At 46.5% G+C, this 17029-nt stretch overlaps 1 protein-coding gene across 9 annotated transcripts in view; it reads right to left on the bottom strand.

The window, feature by feature from the left end:
- The window catches only part of UNC13B (unc-13 homolog B), a 626059-nt gene that overhangs the window by 319644 nt on the left and 289386 nt on the right, over nt 1-17029 (bottom strand). Inside the window, exon 1 of one of the 9 annotated variants that reach the window (XM_077463164.1) lies at nt 8364-8878. The exons of 6 other annotated variants lie outside the window; for them this stretch is intronic. The gene's annotated coding sequence lies outside the window, so the exon portion shown is untranslated. Of the gene's footprint in view, nt 1-8363; nt 8879-17029 lie in introns of those variants that run through there. 2 more of the 9 variants (XM_077463162.1, XM_077463163.1) reach the window with 2 other exon arrangements.

The following is a 17029-nucleotide window of genomic DNA, read 5'->3' as shown; positions in this document are numbered from 1 at the left end:
ATAATTTATCAAAAACTTGGGTTATATATTGTGCTTTGTTGCATGAAAACTCATTAAAGTGTATTTTTACCTAAAAAAAATGGTGTTCGAAAAAAAAATTGTTGCACTAGCAATAGCATGCGATATAACAGATTGCAACAACCACTGTTTTGTTCTCCAGGGTCTCTGCCAAATCAATAAATACAATTATATATATGTTTATAGAGAGAGAGATATGAGATATATATAATATAGATTATATATATATATATATATATATATATATATATATATATATATATATATATATATAGAGAGAGAGAGAGAGAGAGAGAGAGAGAGAGAGAGAGAGAGAGAGATGAGATGAGATATATATATATAAATAATATATATATATATATATATATATATATATATATATATATATATATATATATATATGTTTTTTTTTTCTTTGGCCGAGACTCTGGAGAACAAAACAGTGGTCATTGCAATTTGTTATATAAAATCATCATTCTTTTTTTTTTTTTTTGCTAGAAAAGGACTCTGAACCCCCAAACTTTATATATATATAAAGTTTGGGGGTTCAGAGTCATTTTCCAGCAAAAAGAAAAATAATGATTTTTACATACAGGAGAGAAATGTCAGAATTGGCCTGGGCTGGAAAAAGTTAAAAATTAAAATCTTATTTTTTTTTTTCCTTTCTATGCACGCCAAAAAACACTCAAAAAAACGTGGCCCACCAGCGTTTAACGTTTTTGATCTCATTGAAAAAAAAAGAAAAAAAAAAAAAAAAACTCTTAACAATGCTAAAAAAACGCTGAAAAACTCACTGCAAAGGCACTGGCGTTTTTATAACGTTACTATAAATGTCCAATGTACAGGAGCCCCAAATGTGAGATGTGGGGTCTTTTTGACCCCCAGATATCACAATAAAGAGGACCCATCAAGCTTATTTCTATTACAAGGGATGTTTACGTGCCTTGTAATAGGAATAACCGTGATCAAAAAAAAAAAAAATGTTTTAAAGGGACAGCGTAAACATAAAAAATAAAAAGTAAAATAAATAAGAATTTTTTTTTTAATACGCCCTGTCCTTCCGCGCTCACGCGCAGAAGCGAACGCATATGCAGGTCGCGCCCACATATGTAAACGGTGCTCAAACCCCACATGTGAGGTATCGCCACGATCGTTAGAGCGAGAGCAATAATTCTAGCACAGGACCTCCTCTGTAACGATAAACATGTAACCTGTAAAAAATGTTAAAGCGTTGCCTATGGAGATTTTTAGATACCATAGTTTGTCGGCATTCCACAAGCGGGTGCAGTTTTAAAGCATGACACGCTGGGTATCAATTTACTCGGCGTAACATTATACAAAAAAAAAATAAAAAATGGGCTAACTTTACTGTTTTCTTATTTTTTATTTTAAAAGTGTGTCCCCCCCCCAAAAAAAATTGGGTTTGTGAAACCGCTGCACAAATACGGTGCTGACAAAGTATTGCAACGATCTCCATTTTATTCTCTAGGGCAGTGATGGAGAACCTTGGCACCCCAGATGTTTTGGAACTACATTTCCCATGATGCTCCACTACACTGCAGAGTGCCTGAGCATCATGGGAAAGGTAGTTCCAAAACATCCGGGGTGCCAAGGTTCTCCATCACTGCTCTAGGGTCTCTGCTGATAAAAAATAAAAATAAATGTTTGGGGGTTCTAAGTAATTTTCTAGCAAAAAAAATACAGATTTTTAACAAAATGTCAGAAATGGGCCTGGACCAGAAGTGGTTAAAATTGTGATGGGCTGTGTAGGTTGCACACAGTGACCCTGTGAGATGTTCTCTGGATTCTTGCTGCAGTGGATTATAACGTTTGTACACTTGCTATGTATATACGATTGTAAGCCCAGTTTATTCGCTTTTACTTATGTCTTGGAATTTCTTTTAAACCAGCAAAACCACCTGAACCCGTACTGTCTGCAGAAAATATTACATTGGACAATTTTGGCATTTATTATTTATAACGAACTTCTGAGAAATAAGAAGCCAAGGGACAAGCATGACAGGATGAACAGGGGAACGAGGCAGTAACCAGGCCAGCTTGGTACGGGGGAAATGGGAAACTTGGGGATCCTCCACTGCTGGAGAACTACAAGTCCCAGCAATCCACGTGACTGTCTAGGAGTCAGGAACAGGGAGGTGGTTAGACAAATGGGTGGATGTATTCTAAGGGGAAGCGTGATCCCTATAAAGAAATGATTTTTTTTTTTATTTCTGAATGAGCAGAATTCTCTATGGATGGAGACATTAAGGGTTAAAGCTTATATTTCAGGTTGGGTGGGTAACATCTGGTTACCCAATGACTGCCCCAAGGATTAGGACTTCAGTGTAATTCTAATGGCGCCCAACTAACTTCATGAATATTTATACTCCCACCCATCCCTCAGCGTTGATGTGCTTTTAAGTGTCCCTATTAGAAGCTTTACAAATCCGAATACATACATTCCTGAACAACATAGAAAAGCTCCAATGTTTATTTGAAAAAAACGACCTTGATCTCCGATCAGTGACTTTACCTAGGCAAAGCAGGAGTGCAGACTAGGGAACGCAGCACAGGGATGGTGGGAGCTCCTGATAATGGGCACAACGGGTCTACAGACACTGGAACTCAGTACAGGGATGGTAGGAAGCCCTCATAATGGGCACTGCAGGTGTACAGACCTGGGAAACCATCACAGAAATGGTGGGAACCTCTCATAATGGGGGCAACAGGTCTACAGACACCGGAACTCAGCACAGGGATGGTGGGAACCCCTAATCATAATGGGCACAGCAGGTGTACAGACATGGGAACCCATCACAGAAATGGTGGGAACCCCTCATAATGGGCACTGCAGGTGTACAGACCTGGGAACTCAGCACAGGGATGATGGGAGCTCCTCATAATGGGCACAACAGGTCTACAGACACTGGAACTCAGCACAGGGATGATGGGAGCTCCTCATAATGGGCACAACAGGTCTACAGACACTGGAACTCAGCACAGGGATGGTGGGAACCCCTAATCATAATGGGCACAGCAGGTGTACAGACCTGGGAACACAGCACAGGGATGGTGGGAACCCCTCATAATGGGCACAGCAGGTGTTCAGACCTGGGAACACAGCACAGGGATGGTGGGAACCCCTCATAATGGGCACTGCAGGTGTACAGACCTGGGAACACAGCACAGGGATGGTGGGAACCCCTCATAATGGGCATTGCAGGTGTATAGACCTGGGAACACAGCACAGGGATGGTGGGAACCCCTCATACTGGGCACTGCAGGTGTACAGACCTGGGAAACCATCACAGAAATGGTGGGAACCTCTCATAATGGGCACTGCAGGTGTACAGACCTGGGAACTCAGAACAGGGATGATGGGAGCTCCTCATAATGGGCACAACAGGTCTACAAACATTGGTACCCAGTGCAGGGATGGTGGGAACCCCTCATAATGGGCACTGCAGGTGTACAGACCTAGGAACCCATCACAGGAATGGTGGGAACCCCTCATAATGGGCACTGCAAGTCTACAGACACTGGAACTCGGTAAAGGGATGGTGGGAACCCCTCATCATAATGGGCACTGCAGGTTTACAGACCTGGGAACACAGCACAGGGATTGTGGAACCCCTCATAATGGGCACTGCAGGTGTACAGACCTGGGAAACCATCACAGAAATGGTGGGAACCCCTCATAATGGGCACTGCAGGTGTAGAGACCTGGGAACTCAGCACAGGGATGATGGGAGCCCCTCATAATGGGCACAACAGGTCTACAAACATTGGTACCCAGTGCAGGGATGGTGGGAACCCCTCATAATGCACACTGCAGGTGTACAGACCTGGGAATTCAGTACATGAATGGTGGGAAACCCCTCATCATAATGGGCACAGCAGGTCTACAGACCTGGGAACCCATAACAGAAATGTTGAGAACCCCTCATAATGGGCACTGCAGGTGTACAGACCAGGGAACCCATCACAGAAATGGTGGCAACCCCTCATCATAATGGGCACAGCAGGTGTACAGACCTGGGAACTGTGTGTAGGGATCTCACCAATAGAGCCCCTTGGAGACCATCACGAGGTTTCTCTCTCCAGCATCTACCAGAGATCCCCCACCCCCCTGCGCACTCAGGATCTGGTAAAGTCAGGAGGTTGACAAGTCGGCAATTGTCAGACTTGAGGTAACTTCTGTCTCAGCAATGGAAGAGAGCAGAATTCCTTCCACTGGGTTAGTACAACCAAATGTACAACTTCCGCTTGAGGCAGCTGCTGGAATGTTCAGCCAACCAGAGATTTCCTTATGATCTCCGGGGACTCCGAAGCTCCCAGATCTGCACAGCCAATGCTTTGTAAGGAGAGGTCCTACTATGTCTAATAAGTTCCAATTATATTTCATGTTATTAAGAATGCAACAAAAGGAGTGAGACCAAACCAAACAAACTATCCTACGTGGACACAGCTGGGTCGGCGGGGTCTTAGTCCATGGGACCCCACCTGCAGCAGATATGACTTCTGGCTCTCTGACTCTTTATGATGATCTCTACACTGCGGTGATGAACCACAACCCATCAGAAACTAAACCGTGACTGATCCTACTATAGGAAGGGTAATGCCGAGGTTTACTACAGGCTGCTCTGGTGTGCCCATCCAAACCAAGATAAATCATAATGGGGAATATACTAAATGACAGCAGCTATGAAGATCCAACACAGACTGATATGAGCTCCTTCAAGTGTCCACTTGGGGGTGGTTTTAGGGGTGCAGCCAGCTTAGTGCTGTCAAGTTACAGCAAGAGACAGCTACCCATTTAAAGAGAGACTGTTAGGGACAGCTGCCCAGTCATAGGAGGCTGGCGAAGACTGCTTCCCACTGACAAGGGAATACTAGAGGCCGCTGCTTGGTCAAAAGTCTTCTACAGCTCATCACAAGGGACCATTAGAGAATGCTGCTCAGTCACAAGAGACTGCTGCTCAGTCACAAGAGACTGCTGCTCAGTCACAAGAGACTGCTGCTCAGTCACAAGAGACTGCTGCTCAGTCACAAGAGACTGCTGCTCAGTTACAAGAGACTGCTGCTCAGTTACAAGAGACTACGAGAGATTGCTGCTCAGTCACAAGAGACTGCTGCTCAGTTACAAGAGACTACGAGAGACTGCTGTTCCGTTACAAGAGACTACAAGAGACTGCTGCTCAGTTACAAGAGACTACGAGAGATTGCTGCTCAGTTACAAGAGACTGCTGCTCAGTCACAAGAGACTACGAGAGACTGCTGTTCCGTTACAAGAGACTACAAGAGACTGCTGCTCAGTCACAAGAGCCTACAAGAGATTGCTGCTCAGTTACAAGAGACTATAAAATACTGCTGCTCAGTTACTAGAGACTACAAGAGACTGCTGCTCAATTACAAGAGACTGCTGCTCAGTCACAATGGAATACTAGAGACCGCTGACCTACAGCTCATCACAAGGGACCATTAGAGATTGCTTTTCAGTTACAAGAGATAAGAGACTGCTGCTCAGTCACAAGAGACTACAAGAGACTGCTGCTCAGTCACAAGAGACTACAAGAGACTGCTGCTCAGTCACAAGAGACTACAAGAGACTGCTGCTCAGTCACAAGAGACCAATAGAGATTTCTGATCACTTCCACAAGACTACTAGAGACTGTTCATATAAAAAGATGCTTCTAAATTGCTGCTCGGTTTCAAAAGACTATTAGAGACTGCTATTCAGTTACAAGAGAATACTAGAGGCTTCTCAGTTATAAAAGACTTCTAGAGACTGTTGCTAATAGAGTGCTAGAGATTACTGCCTGATCCAGAGTCTCCTAGAGACTGCTTCCCAGCCACACATGACTTGTAGAGCAGTGTTTCCCAACTCCAGTCCTCAAGCCGCCCTAACAGGTCATGTTTTTAGGATTTCCCTCAGATGAAACAGTGTTGGTAATTACTAAGGCAGTGAAACTGATCAAATCACCTGTGAAAAATAAATGGTAAGCCTGAAAACATGACCTGTTGGGGCGCCTTGAGGACTGGAGTTGAGGAACACTGTGCTAGAGGCTACTGCTTAGTCACAAGAGACTGCTTCCTATTTACAATGATTTCTCAGTTACACGAGAACGTTAGAGGCTACTAACACAGCTACAAAAGAGTACTAAAGAAAGCTGTAGGACCACTAGAGATGGCCGCCATGTTCTGGCTTGCTTTAGGAGGAGATCAGGCCAAGCTTCTCTGCAAAGTTTGATCCTGAACCAGCCCGGGGCAGTACCACAACCAGAACCATGGACCAATCCACCAACACCACGCCAGAACTCCAATGCTAATCGCTGTATTACTTAGCCCTTGTACACACGGTCTGAGAATCTGTCGTAATGAGTCTTATCGGACCGTGACGTCAGATAATCCGACTGTGTGTGGTCTGCATCGGACTGATTCCGTCCGAATCTCCGTCCGATCCAAATTTCCAACATGTTGGAAATATTTCCCGACCAACTGGGCCGGACGGACCTAATCCGATCATGTGTGGAGCATTTTGATCGGACAAAGTGCCACGCATGCTCAGATCAAATTCCTACATCAAAGCTATTGGCTACTAGCCTGAATGTAGTCCCATCGTAACGAAATTACGTCATCACGTTCTGAATGATCGGATTTTTAGCCAACTTGGCCCGACCGTGTGTATGCAACAGTTTCGGATACAATCCGTCGGACTAAATCCGACGGGCAAAATCCGACTGATTTGGTTGGCAAAATCTCCAAACGTGTGTACATGGGCTAAGGACAACTAAAGCTTAACTAGTGCCCAGACAGGAGGATTCTTCTCTTCTCATCACTGCTCCCGGGAATTACACCAGAGAGTTCAGGTCCTGCAACTACTACAGGGCATGCTGGAACTTGCAGTCACCCTAACGCAAGGATGACCATGATGGATACAAGAAGGACCATGAAGGATACAGGGAGGACCATGAAGAGTATAGGAAGGACCATGAAGAGTACAGGAAGGACCATGAAGAGTACAGGAAGGACCATGAAGAGTACAGGGAGGACCATGAAGAGTACAGGGAGGACCATGAAGAGTACAGGGAGGACCATGAAGAGTACAGGGAGGACCATGAAGAGTACAGGAAGGACCATGAAGAGTACAGGAAGGACCATGAAGAGTACAGGCAGGACCATGAAGAGTACAGGCAGGACCATGAAGAGTACAGGCAGGACCATTAAGAGTACAGGCAGGACCATTAAGAGTACAGGCAGGACCATGAAGAGTACAGGCAGGACCATGAAGGGTACAGGGAGGACCATGAAGAGTACAGGGAGGACCATGAAGAGTACAGGCAGGACCATGAAGGGTACAAGGAGGACCATGAAGGGTACAGGGAGCACCATGAAGAGTACAGGGAGGACCATGAAGAGTACAAATGAAGAGTACAGGGAGGACCATGAAGGGTACAGGGAGCACCATGAAGAGTACAGGGAGGACCATGAAGGGTACAGGGAGGACCATGAAGAGTACAGGGAGGACCATGAAGAGTACAGGGAGCACCATGAAGAGTACAGGGAGGACCATGAAGAGTACAGGGAGGACCATGAAGGGTACAGGGAGGACCATGAACGGGCACAAGGAGAAACATGAAAAGACACAAGGAGGACCATGAACGGGCAACAAGGACGACTATGGCAGGTACAGACACAACAGGTGACCCACAAAACTGTAAGGACACCATGTACACCATCTATAGGGAGATGGCGGAAGCAACATGACAGACACAAGGAGGACCATAACAGGTACACGGATCATGACGGGTACAAGAAGGACCATAATGGGTACAAAGACAAACCATGACGGATACAAATACCACCATGACCAGGTACAAGGATGATCATGACCAGGTACACACACAACAGGTGACCCTCAATATTCTAAGGACACCATGTATACCATCTGTAGGGAGATAGAGGAAGCAACACTAGAAGATTTGGCAGCCGGCACTAATGAATCCCACCATGGGAGAACACCCCCTGAGCCATGATCATTTGCATTTCATGAATTCTTTAGATGTAATCGGCTGACTTAATAATGCCGATCGCAAATCGCAGGCAAGCCGCCTACAAGCGCACACACCTGGCAGCGAAGGGTTAAACGCTGGCTGCACCGCTCACCGATCGGATTATATAAGGGCAGTTACAGCGTTCAGTCTTCCGATATTCACACCTCCACAGACGCAGCATACCAAATTGCCCCCCCCAAGGCAGAGACACGCGCCATCAATCGGTTTGATCGCTACACCCCGCGTTGTCGGCCAGGTCCCGGCATCGCAGTCCAGCCAGAGATCACTTACCTCAAGGTCTTCAGACTTTACAGCTTTGTGACAACATAGAAAACAAAGTTTTGGATCCTGGGCAGCCTCACCGCACCCCTCCACAGCCAATCACAGCGAGCGGCGGCGGCAGGTGAGGCCGGGAACCGTTATTATCAGAGACAGAGAAGAAAGTGGATGTGCTCAGCGCTGGCTCCTGAGACTTGTGCCCCGTGCCAAAGTGTCAGGCGTCCAGCTGTGCCCACTCCAGGCTCAGACCCATCACACCAGCCAGGGGCGCGCAACAGTCCTAACACCATTGGCTGCAGCTCCCAGTAATCCAGTTAATGTGTCCTTTGCCAGCCGGGGAATTCGCAGCATTGTGACGGCTGTGTCTCCCAGAGAACACTGAGCGTGGAATGCGAGGAAAGCCGATGTGCGCTCCTCCTCTCCAGCTGCCTCCTGTCTCCAGTCTTACTTATAGAGAGAGGCAGCCTCCCTCCTCCTCCTCCTCCGAGTCACACATATGTACCCACAGAAGAAGCCACAACTGGCTGACTGATGGAACGCTACTGCCTGTCCCCTAACCCTAAACCTCTGCCCCTCCAACCCTCTGCCCAGTCCTCATCCCCTCCAAACCTCTGCCCATCCCCTGCCCTTCTCCATCCCAAAACCTCTGCCCATCCCTCATCCCCTCCAAACTTCTGCCCATCCCCTGCCGCCAAACCTCTGCCCTTCTCCACCCCAAAACCTCTGCCCATTCCTCATCCCCTCCAAACCTCTGCCCGTCCAATACCCCCAAACCCCTAGCCCCTTCTCCACCCCAAAAACCTCTTCCCCTCCTACCCTCTGCCCATCCCCTCCAAACCTCTGCCCGTCCCCTGCCCCCAAAACCTCTGCCCATCCCTAATCCCCTCCAAACCTCTGCCCATCCCTCACCCCTCCAAACCTCTGCCTGGCTCATTACCCCTCCACCTCTGGCAGGCGCCTGCCCCCAAACCTCTACCCGACCCTTTACCCCTAAACCTCTGCCCGTCACCTGCCCCAAAACCTCTGCCCATCCCCTGCACCCAAACCTCTGCCCGTCCCTTAACCCCCAAACCTCTATCAGGTCCCTTAACCCCCAAACCTCTACCAGGTCCCTTAACCCCCAAACCTCTACCAGGTCCCTTGACCCCCAAACCTCTGCCCGTTCCCTGCCCCCAAATCTCTGTCTGTCCCTTAACCCCCAAACCTCTGCCTGGCCCTTTACCACCAAACCTCTGCCTGTCCCCTTTCCCCAAACCTCTGCCAGTTTTTTACTCCCTAAACCTAAGTCAGTCCCCTGCCCCCAACCTCTGCCAGTCCTTTACCCCCAAACCTCCACCTGTCCCCTACCCTTAAATCTCAGCCCGTTCCTTTACCCCTCAACCTCAGCCTGTTCTCTGCCCCCACAACTCTACCCCGGCCCTTTACCCCTAAACCGCTGTCCATCCCCTGTCCCCAAATCTGCCTGCCCCTTACCCCTAAATCTCTACTCCTCCCTCATTTCCAAACCTTTGTCCACCCCTCAACCTCTGCCCGTACCCTAACCTCTGCCCGTCCCCTGCCCCCAAACCTCTGCCCATCCCCTACCCCTCAACCTCTGCCCGTCCCCTACCCCTCAACCTCTGCCCGTCCCCTACCACTCAACCTCTGCCCGTCCCCTACCCCTCAACCTCTGGTCATCCCCTACCCCTCAACCTCTGGTCATCCCCTACCCCTCAACCTCTGGTCATCCCCTACCCCTCAACCTCTGCCCATTTTTTTACCCCCAAACCTCTGCCCGTTCCTTTACCCCCAAACTTCTACCCGTTCTTTTATCCCCAAACCTCTGCCCGTTCTTTTACCCCCACACCTCTGCCATTCTCTTTACCCCCAAATCTCTGCCTGGCCCTTTACCACCAAACCTTGTCCTAGCCCTTTACCACCAAACCTCTGCCCATCCCTTTACCCCCAAACCTCTGTCCATCCCTTTACCCCCAAACCCCTTTTTTTTTATGCAAGCAGTGCAAGTACCTGAATGACACCTGGTATCAGCCTCCTGCAGCCCCTGTACAACAGAACTCAGGCAGGGAGAGAGAGAAGCAGCTAATCAATTGTGTGCAGTGCAAAGAGCATGCTGATAGGAGGAGAGAGTGGTGTGACACAGAGATCAGCTTTCATTGTCCTGTTACACGCTGGGGTGTGGATCCATGATGGCTTAGGTTTACAGGAAGTGGGTTTGGCAATAGAAACAGTAGTTCAACCCGAAAGACTGGTGACACCTTGTGGTGGAAAATCAGTACTACAGGGACAACTTTGGAACAAATGTTAGTTATGCAGGAAAAAGTTTTGTTATTTTTATTTTTTATTACTTTTAAACAACTTTTTTGGTGACTGGAGTTCTGCTTTAAGTGAGAGACCTGGAACTCTTTAGTCAGTCTCTAACAACTTGCAGCACCTGCTTCGCGTTTACAGTAGATGGGCGATAGGCTCCCAAGTCACCAAAGACGTTCAAAGGGTCTTTGCTGTGAAATTTGAAGATTAATTTCATTGTTTTTTTTGTTTTTAAAGAGACCCTGTCACCAATTTAAAAATATCACGTAAAAGCACAGAAAAAAAAATGTAAATAGACTTTTGTTGCCTTCTTTGATGGGAATTTCTGTGACGTTTTACCCAGCTACAAAGAAAAAATCCATTCACCAACAATTCAATTATAATGGCTAATGTGACCGAATGCCTTCCATAACGCAGACTCACTGATCGCACATGTACCAAACAATCGCTTTACATTCACCGCATACCTTCAATGGCTTTTAAAATCGACTGTATATACACAACCCAATGTTACGAATACGGCGATGAGCACAGAAGATTCAAGACAGGGGATGGGCCCGCTCTTTATAAAGAACTAATCACTTTGATTGTTAATGTTGTCTTTTTGATTGTTAATGTTGTCTTCCTGTAATCTTCCGCTGAATAAACAAAAAGATCAGATCAGCGGTTCCGTCTGATATCATTGTGTACACTGACCCTCCTAACAAGCGGGATTAAAGTGTCACTGCTGACCCGTGTTCCCCATCTTTCCTCCCTTCATCAGGGCCACTGACTGCCAGCTCTGTAATGAGGATGCATGGAGACCTGCAACTCAAGATGTGATTGATCTGCCAGTCGTAGCTGATGAAGACGTGTTAGTCCAACGCTGAGAGCGATAAGATATAGATTAGAATTCTGTGCACACAACAGACATGTACAACGCATGGAAAATATATACATATATATATATATATATATATACACACACACATATATATATATATATATCTATAGATATATATATATATACAGTATCTCACAAAAGTGTGTACACCCCTCACATTTTTGTAAATATTTTCTTCTATCTTTTCATGTGACAACACTGAAGAAATTACACTTTGCTACAATGTAAAGTAGTGAGTGTACAGCTTGTATAACAGTGTTCATTTGCCACCCCCTCCAAATAACTCAACACACAGCCATTAATGTCTAAACCGCTGGCAACAAAAGTGAGTACACCCCTAAGTGAAAATGTCCAAATTGGGCCCAATTATCCATTTTCCCTCCCCGGTGACAGGTGACTTGTTAGTGTTACAAGGTCTCAGGTGTGAATGGGGAGCAGGTGTGTTAAATTTGGTGTTATCGCTCTCACTCTCTCATACTGGTCACTGGATGTTCAACATGGTACCTCATGGCAAAGAACTCTCTGAGGATCTGAAAAAAAACGAATTGTTGCTCTACATAAAGATGGTCTAGGCTATAATAAGATTGCCAAGACCCTGAAACTGAGCTGTGGAACAGTGGATAAGACCATACAGCGGTATAACAGGACAGGTTCCACTCAGAACAGGCCTCGTCATGGTCAACCAAAGAAGTTGAGGTCACGTGCTCAGCGTCATATCCAGAAGTTGTCTTTGGGAAATAGATGTATGAGTGCTGCCAGCATTGCTGCAGAGGTTGTAGGGGTGGGGTGTCAGCCTGTCAGTGCTCAGACCATACGCCGCACACTGCATCAAATTGGTCTGCATGGCTGTCATCCCAGAAGGAAGCCTCTTCTAAAGATGATGTACAAGAAAGCCCGCAAACAGTTTGCTGAAGACAAGCAGACTAAGGACATGGATTACTGGAACCATGTCCTATGGTCTGATGAGACCAAGATAAACTTATTTGATTCAGATGGTGTGAAGCGTGTGTGGCGGCAACCAGGTGAGGAGTACAAAGACAAGTGTGTCTTGCCTACAGTCAAGCATGGTGGTGGGAGTGTCATGATCTGGGGCTGCATGAGTGCTGCCGGCACTGGGGAGCTACAGATCATTGAGGGAACCATGAATGCCAACATGTACTGTGACATACTGAAGCAAGTCCTGATTTTCACAGCTGACCCTCGATGATGCGCCGCAGCACACGTGTGTGAACTGCGAATTGTTGTCGACTGTCCTGAACCCACCTGGCATGTGTGATATGAGTATCCCAGCTGGCTGCGGGTTGCTGGGGGGTTATGTCCATTTTGCTGTAGCAGCACTGGGGTCAACGGTTTAAATCCCAACCACGGCACTACCTGTATGGAGTTTACATGTTCTCTTTCTGCCTGTGTGGGCTTCCTCCCACACGCCAAAGACATGCTGGTAGGTTAATTGGCCATAGTATGTGTACGAATGTGAGTTAGAGACCTTAGATTGTAAACTTCTTGAGGGCAGGGATAGATGAATGTACACTCACGGGACACTTTATTAGGTACACCTGTTCAACTGCTTGGTAACACAAACTGCTAATCAGCCAATCACAAGACAGCAACTCAATGCATTTAGGCATCTAGACGTGGTGAAGACGACTTGCTGAAGTTCAAGCCGAGCATCAGAATGGGGAATAAAGGGGATTTAAGGGACTTTAAACATCACATTGTTGTTGGTATCAGACGGGTTGCTCTGAGTATTTCAAAAACTGCTGATCTACTGGGATTTTGACACACAACTATCTCTTGTGTTTACAGAGAATGGTCTGAAAAAGAGAAAACATCCAGTGTGTGGGAATTGTGTGGAGGAAAATGCCTTGTTAAGGTCAGAGAAGAATGGGCAGACTGGTTCCAGATAATAGAAAGGCAACTTACATCCAAGGTATGCAGAATATCATCTCTGAATGCATAACACATCAAACCTTGAAGCAGATGGGCTACAGGAGCAGAAGACCCCACCGATCAGTTAAGAACAGGAAAACTGAAGCTACAATTCGCACAGGCTCAGTAAAATTGGACAATAGAAGATTGGAAAACCATTGCCTGGTCTGATGAGTCTCAATTTCAGCTGTGACATTTAGATGGTCGGGTCAGAATTTGGTGTCAACATGAAAGCATGGATCCATCCTGCCTTGTATCACCAGTTCAGGCTGGTGGTGGTGGTGCAATGGTGGGGGGAGATATTTTCTTGGCACACTTTGGGCCCCTTAGTACCAATTGAGCATCGTTTAAATCCCACGGCCTACCTGAGTATTGTTGCAGACCATGTCCACCCCTTTATGACGACAGTGTCCCCATCTTCTGATGGCTCCTTCCAGCAGGATAATGCACCATGTCACAAAGCTCCAATCATCTCACCACTAGACAATGAAGTCACTGTCCTCCAATGGCCTCCACACTCACCATATCTCATCCAATGGCCTCCACACTCACCAGATCTCATCCAATGGCCTCCACACTCACCAGATCTCATCCAATGGCCTCCGCACTCACCAGATCTCATCCAATGGCCTCCACACTCACCAGATCTCAATCCAATAGATCACCCTCTGGGATATGGTGGAAGGGGAGATTCACAGCATGGATGTGCAATATGGACCAAAATCTCTGAGGAATGTTTCCAACACCTTGTTGAATCTATGCCATGAAGAATTAAGGCAGTTCTGAAGGTAAAAGGGGGTCCAACCCGGTACTAGCAAGGTGTACCTAATAAGGTGGCCGGTGAGTGTATAAAAGCGGCCGGTGAGTGTATACAGAGCATCCGGAAAGTATTCACAGTCCTTCACTTTTTACACATTTTGTTATGTTACAGCCTTATTCCAAAATTGATTAAATTCATTAATTTTCCTAAAAAATCTACATACAATACCCCATAATGACAATGTGAAAGAAGTTTGTTTGAAATCTATGGAAATGTATTAAAAATGAAAAAAAAACACCTCCCATGTACAGAAGTATTCCCAGCCTTCGCCGTGACACTCAAAATTGAGCTGAGGTTCCTCCTCTTTCCACTGATCATCCTTCAGATGTTTCTACAACTTGATTGGAGTCCCCCTGTGGTAACTTCAGTTGGTTGGACGTGATTTGGAAAGGCACACACCTGTCTATATAAAGGTCCCACAGGTAACAGTGCATGTCAGAGCACAAACCAAGCCACGAAGTCCAAGGAATTGTCTGTAGACCTCAGAGACAGGATTGTATGGAGGCACAGATCTGGGGAAGGGTACAGAAAAATGTCTGTGGCATTGAAGGTCCCAATGATCACAGTGGCCTCCATCATCTGTAAATGGAAGAAGTTTGGAACAACAAGGACTCTTCCTAGAGCAGCCCGCCCTGCCAAACTGAGCAATCGGGGGTGAAGGGCCTTAGTAAGGGAGGTGACCAAGAACCCGATGGTCACTCTGACAGAGCTCCAGTGTTCCCTGTGGATAGAGGAGAACCTTCCAGAAGAACAACCACCTCTTCGGCCCCCACCAATCAGGCCTGTATGGTAGAGTGGCCAGACGGAAGACACTCCTCAGTAAAAGAAACATGATCGCCCGCCTGAGGTTTTCCAGAAGGCACCTAAAGGACTCTCAGACCATGAGAAACAAAATCCTCTGGTCTGATAAAACAAAGACTCCTGAATGGAAAGGGTCATGTCTGAAGGAAACCAGCCACCGCTCATCACCTAGCCAATACCATCCCTACAGTGAAGCATGGTGGTGGCAGCATCATTCTATGGGGATGTTTTGAACTGGGAGACCATTCAGGATGGAGGGAAAGATGAATGCAGCAATATACAGAGACGCCCTTGATGAAAAACCTGCTCCAGAGCGCTTAGGACCTCAGACTGAGGCGAAGGTTCATCTTCCAACAAGACAACGACCCTAAGCACACAGCCAAGATACCAAAACTGACGGCCCTATACAAGAACTTGAAATAAAAGAAAAATATACAGTATATGTGTGGAAAGTGAGGTGGAAGGTCCTCTTTAAATACAGCCATTAGAGGGTTCAGGATTATTTTATTTGTAATTAAAACGGCTTTGATGTCTTTAAAACATGCAAAAGTGAAATAAGACGGATGATAAATTACCTTTGCAGAAGGAAAATCCTGCCCTTGGGTTGATTTATTCCCCTTCCCAACAAGCGCGTCGTTTTCCAATAATCCCAGAAGTCTCACCCTCCTGGTGGCAGAGAAGATTAGACGGGGGGCGAGGTGTCGGAGGGTTGTGGAGGTGACGGTGGGGGCCGCGCTGTGTGGCAGGGTGACTATGTGCTGTGACAATACATCCCTCTATGGGGTCCTTCCATCTCGCTGTGGGGGGGGGGGGGGGGGGGAGTACTGAATAGCTGAAAAGGTTCTTCTTGTACAAAGACATTATTCCCTCCAGTGTTACAGAAATATACATACAACATGCGTGACGTGAGTGTAAACACAGACCTGACGCACGCAGACCCTGAAAAGCGACAATTTATACAAAGACGCAGGAAGACGTATTCCGGAGTCTGTTTACCAGTATGAAGCACAAAAGGGATCAATATACAGGAGGCGAGGGGGTCAGCAGTATTCAGCATTAGACATGACAAGATGTTTACTGTATATATATATATATATCAATGTGTTGCGCTGTCACGTATAAGTGAGAAGATGTCTTGTTAGTGATCCGGTAAACAAAAGTCCATCTTTAAAATACAGTATCTCCAAAAGTAAGTACACCCCTCACATATTATGTAAATATTTCCTTCTATCTTTTCATGTGACAACACTGAAGAAATGACACTTGTCTACAATGTAAAGTATTGATTGTACAGCTTGTATAACAGTGTAAATTTGCCGTCCCCTCAAAATAACTCAACACACAACCATTAATGTCTAAACCGCTGGCAACAAAAGTGAGTACACCCCTAAAGTGAAAATGTCCAGATTGGACCCAAAGTGTCAATATTTTGTGTGGCCGCCATTATTTTCCAGCACTGCCCTGAAGGTTCTAGTTACGCCTCTTGGGCATGGAGTTCACAGGTTGGCACTGGAGTCCTCTTCCACTCCTCCATGATGACATCATAGAGCTGGTGGATGTTAGCCCTTGTACACACGGTCGGACATTCCGATGGAAAATATCCGATCGGACCGTGTTTTTGGATAGTCCGACAGTGTGTGGGCTCCATCGGACTGTTTACGTCGGAATATCCGACGGACCATGTTTTAGAGCTGGGCTATAAAAAATTTTCGACAACATGATCCGATCGGACTTTGTCTGATTGTGTGTAGAGAATTCCGATCGGACAAAGTGCCACGCATGCTCAGATCAAATTCCTAGACCAAGGCGATTGGCTACTAGCCCGAACGTAGTCCCGTCGTAACTGAATTACATCATCACGTTACAAACGATCAGATTTTCCGACAACTGTGTCCGATCGTGTGTATGCAACACCAGTTTCGGGCAAAATCCGTCAGA

The sequence above is a fragment of the Lithobates pipiens genome, unplaced genomic scaffold, assembly GCF_037356315.1.
Source record: "Lithobates pipiens isolate NorthernLeopardFrog02 unplaced genomic scaffold, aLitPip1_a1.2 Scaffold_3, whole genome shotgun sequence".
Classification (NCBI taxonomy): Eukaryota; Metazoa; Chordata; class Amphibia; order Anura; family Ranidae; genus Lithobates; species Lithobates pipiens.
This window is presented reverse-complemented; position numbering and strand designations above follow the sequence as displayed.